Below are 5,000 nucleotides of genomic sequence, written 5' to 3'. Positions count from 1 at the left end.
GAGAGGCTGCCGAAGGGCTGCCGAAGCCCTGCCGAAGGGCTGCCGAAGCCCTGCCGAAGCCCTGCCGATGCCCTGCCGAAGCCCTGCCGATGCCCAAGGGCTGCCCATGCGCTGCCGAAGGGCTGCCGAAGCCCTGCCGAAGCCCAGCCGAAGGGCTGCCGAAGGGCTGCCCATGCGCTGCCCATGCGCTGCCGAAGGGCTGCCGAAGCCCTGCCGAAGCCCAGCCGAAGGGCTGCCGAAGGGCTGCCCATGCGCTGCCCATGCGCTGCCGAAGGGCTGCCGAAGCCCTGCCGAAGGGCTGCCGAAGGGCTGCCGAAGGGCTGCCGATGCCCAAGGGCTGCCCAAGCGCTGCCGAAGGGCTGCCGAAGCCCTGCCGAAGGGCTGCCGAAGGGCTGCCGAAAGGCTGCCGAAGCCCTGCCGATGCCCAAGGCCTGCCGAAGGGCTGCCGAAGGGCTGCCGAAGGGCTGCCGAAGCCCTGCCGAAGGGCTGCCGAAGCCCTGCCGAAGGGCTGCCGAAAGGCTGCCGAAGCCCTGCCGATGCCCAAGGGCTGCCGAAGCCCTGCCGATGCCCAAGGGCTGCCGAAGGGCTGCCGAAGGGCTGCCGAAGGGCTGCCCATGCGCTGCCGAAGGGCTGCCGAAGGGCTGCCCATGCGCTGCCGAAGGGCTGCCGGTGCGCTGCCGATGCGCTGCCGAAAGGCTGCCGAAGCCCAGCCGAAAGGCTGCCGATGCCCAAGGGCCGCCGCTGGGCTGGCGAAGGCCTGCCGACCGGCTGCCGAAGGTCCTTCCGATGGACATTGTCACGGGCTTGGATTTTCTAACCAAAGATCCGTGCGGCACTAGTGAACTTTTCTCGAACAAGTTACTAGTCAGCCTCTCTCGAAGTGTTTAAAGACACTTAAGTGGAAGTAAAGATCGTAAGATGGCTAGAACGTATGAAAGCTTGTATTACTTTATGAAAGCTTGATTACACAACTCTTGGATACTTTACAAATGAGAGAGTGAGGTTATATATACTCCTCCACCTCCTCAATGAACGGCTAAGATCTACTTGATCTAATGGTCCATATTCTACATCTAGAATATTCTATACAATTCTATACAAAGATAGAACTAAGTATGCACATCTACACAAGTCTAGAGAGTTCTAGCAAACTCTTAGACTTAAGGAGGGAATTCTAAGGAATTCCATAAGAGACTTGGGGAATGCTTTCTAGATTATTCCGGAGAGTCTTGTGAAGAGACTTACGAAGAGAATTCAAGAGAATTCTAGAGAACTCCGGAATATAACCTCGTTTCGGTGCGAGGATTTTCACGGTCCGTAACATTCTCCCCCACTCAATCGGCGGACGTCCTCGTCGCATCCTCCTTGTATGCTTCGATTAGTCCCTTGCTATTCCACAAGTTGAGTTCGTGCTCCCAACTTGCCTCGCTCTCGGGTGCCCCCTTCCACTTCACAAAATACTCAACATAGCTCGGATGGGTGCCCCGCCTTGGTATGACGCGATGCGCCAAAATCTCTTCGACATCACGCTCGGGTAATGTCGTGATGGCCGTCGGTGCTCTCTTTGATTCGCCTCTACTCGGATCGTCCTTGTCCGCATTGTAAGGCTTTAGTAAGCTCACATGGAACACCGGGTGCATCTCTAAGTGTGAAGGTAGCGTCAAGCGATATGCTACTTTACCAATCCTCTTCTCGATAGGAAATGGTCCCTCGTAGCGCCTTACTAGCCCCTTATGTATCTTCGCAAACCTTCGTGTTTGGTGAGAAAGGAGTTTCACCATCACAAGGTCTCCTTCCTCGAACTCCAAGTGCCTCCTTTTTGCATCGGCCCATTTCTTCATCTTCTTCGCGGCCTTTGCAAGATGTGCTCGTGCCATATCCGAACTCTCATGCCATCCCTTGGCAAACTTGAATGCGGTAGGACTTGGCCCCTTATATCCCACGGCAAGAGTGTGTGGGGTCATCGGTTGTTGCCCCGTAGCAATCTCGAATGGACTAGACCCCGTCGACTCACTCTTTTGCAAGTTGTACGAGAATTGAGCAATATCGAGCAACTTTGCCCAATCTCCTTGGTTAGCACTCACATAATGCCTCAAGTATAACTCCAACAACGCGTTCACCCGTTCGGTTTGTCCATCGGTTTGGGGATGAAAGCTTGTGGAGAAGTTGAGCTCGGACCCAAGAATCTTGAACAACTCCATCCAAAATCTTCCGGTGAAGCGGGTGTCTCGATCGCTCACTATGGTCTTCGGTATACCCCAATATTTCACCACATGCTTGAAAAATAGGCGTGCGGCATCCTCGGCGTTGAACTTCGTTGGCGCGGGGATGAACACTCCATATTTGCTAAACCGGTCTACCACCACCATGATGTTGCTACATCCTTCGGATTTTGGTAGGCAAGTGATGAAGTCCATGGAGATACTTTCCCATGGTTTCTCCGGAATGGGTAACGGCTCAAGTAGTCCCGCGGGTTGTTGTTGGTCGACCTTGTCTTGTTGGCACACTAGACAAGTCTTCACGTATAGCTCCACATCTTCCCGCATTTGAGGCCAATAGTATGCACGCTCCACAAGTGCCAACGTGCGATGTATGCCGGGGTGTCCCGCCCACATTGAGTCATGGCACTCCTTAATGATTTCCTTCCTCAAGCCTTGCCACTTCGGCACGTACACACGATCTCCCTTGGTGGTAAGCACTCCGTCCCTTAGCCAAAATTGGCGAGTCTTCCCTTGACTCGCTAACTCCATCAACCTCTTGGCTTGCGGATCGTGCTCTAGTCCCTCCTTGACTCGATCCACCAATGGAAAGTTTGGACTTGTGATGGCCGCTAGCTCCGCTTTTCTACTAAGTGCGTCGGCCACAAGATTCGCCTTGCCCGGTTTGTACTCCATCACAAAGTCGAACTCCGCTAAGAAAGCTTGCCACCTTATTTGCTTCGGCGACAACTTCTTTTGCTTGAGGAAGTAGCTTGTTGCAACGTTGTCCGTCTTCACCACGAACTTCGAACCCAACAAGTAATGTCTCCAAGTACGCAAGCAATGTACCACCGCGGTCATCTCCTTCTCTTGGACCGTGTAGCGGCGCTCCGCATCATTCAACTTGCGACTCTCGTAGGCAACCGGATGCCCTTCTTGCATCAATACACCACCAAGTGCAAAGTCGGATGCGTCGGTGTGTATTTCGAATGGCTTCGTGTGATTTGGAAGGACTAACACCGGTTCTTCCATCACCGCTCTCTTTAGCGTCTCGAATGCGCCTTGGCACTTCTCGTCCCAACTCCATGCCTTGTTCTTCTTTAAAAGATCGGTAAGCGGTGAAGCGATTGCGGAGTAACCCTTTATGAACTTTCGGTAGTAGTTGACGAGGCCAAGGAAAGAACGCAACTCCGGAACCTTCCTTGGTGGCTTCCACTCATCGATTGCTTGCACCTTGGACTTGTCCATTCTTAGCTTTCCTCCACCAACAATGTGCCCCAAGAACATGACCTCCTTTTGCGCGAAGTCGCACTTCTCCTTCTTCACGTACAACTCGTTTTCCCTTAGCACTTGGAAAACTTGTCGTAAGTGGTCAACATGCTCCTCCAACGTGTTGCTATAGACAACAATATCGTCCAAGTATACGACGACAAACTTGTCCAAGAACGGTTGGAATACTCGATTCATGAGGGTGCAAAATGTGGCGGGAGCGTTTGTTAGTCCAAAAGGCATAACCAAAAACTCGTAGGAGCCATACCTCGTAACGCATGTGGTCTTCGGCGCATCTCCGTCCGCAATCCTTACTTGCCAATACCCCGATCTCAAATCAAGCTTGGAAAACCACCTCGCATCTCCAAGTTGATCAAATAAATCGGCAATCAATGGGATGGGGTATTTGTTCTTCACCGTGATCTTGTTAAGTGCACGGTAGTCTATGCACATTCGAAGCGACCCATCGTGCTTCTTTTGGAAAAGCACGGGCGCACCATATGGAGCCTTCGAAGGTTGGATATATCCCGCATCCAACAACTCCTTAAGTTGCCTCCGCAACTCTTCTAACTCGGGGGGCGCCATGCGGTAAGGCACTGTCGCAGGCGGGGTGGCACCTTGCACCAATTCGATCTTATGGTCCACCTCTCTCTTTGGCGGGAGTTTCTTCGGCAACTCCGGGGGCATCACGTCCTTGAACTCCTCGAGGACACGCAAGACTTTCATGGGTTGCTCCTTCGCTAGCGGTTCCGCTCTTTCTTCCTTAAGCGTAGCTAGGAAAGTCGGTTGGGCCTTCTTCACTCCCTTGGAGAGTTGCATGGCCGAGAGTTGCTTCGCCTTAAGGCTTGTTTCTCTCGCTAGAGGAACCATGCACGTATTTCCTTCCTCCAAAATACACATGGTGTTGGCGAAAGGAATCGGCACGGCTTTGACGTGATCCATGAACTCGATGCCAAGCACAATAGGATAATCGTCCATAGGAACAACTGAAAAATCAATAAGGCCCGACCACTCACCTAGGCAAACTTTCACGCCTCGAGCAACTCCATATATCGATTTTGGCTCCGAGTTGACCGCCTTAAGCCATCCTCCCTCTCCGCTATAGGTGATGCCCAATTTCTTCGCTTCTTCTACTTGAAGAAAGTTGTTCGACGCCCCGGTATCCACCAACGCTTTCACAAGTTGTCCACCGATTTTGGCCTCCACGAACAAACGACCCTTCTTCTCGGTCTTGGGCACTTCCACTTTAGCCTTGATGGCGTTAAGGATTTGCAATGACCCCATCTTGGTCTCCTCTCGTTGCCGCTCCTCGTCTTCTTCCACTAAGGCCGAGAGCTTCGCTTTCTTCGGGCAGTCTCTTGCTTTGTGTGGTCCATCGCAAAAGAAGCATTTCATCGGCCTATCTCCGCCCTTGTACTCTTTGGAGCTATTCCCTCTCTCGAACTTGTTAGACTTATGATAGCTCGGCTTTCCTTGGGTATCTCCCCCACTCTTTCCATTGCCTCCCTTGTCTTTGTTAGACTTGGGTTTTTC

This window comes from Mercurialis annua, assembly GCF_937616625.2.
Source record: "Mercurialis annua linkage group LG4 unlocalized genomic scaffold, ddMerAnnu1.2 SUPER_6_unloc_30, whole genome shotgun sequence".
NCBI lineage: Eukaryota > Viridiplantae > Streptophyta > Magnoliopsida > Malpighiales > Euphorbiaceae > Mercurialis > Mercurialis annua.
This window is presented reverse-complemented; position numbering follows the sequence as displayed.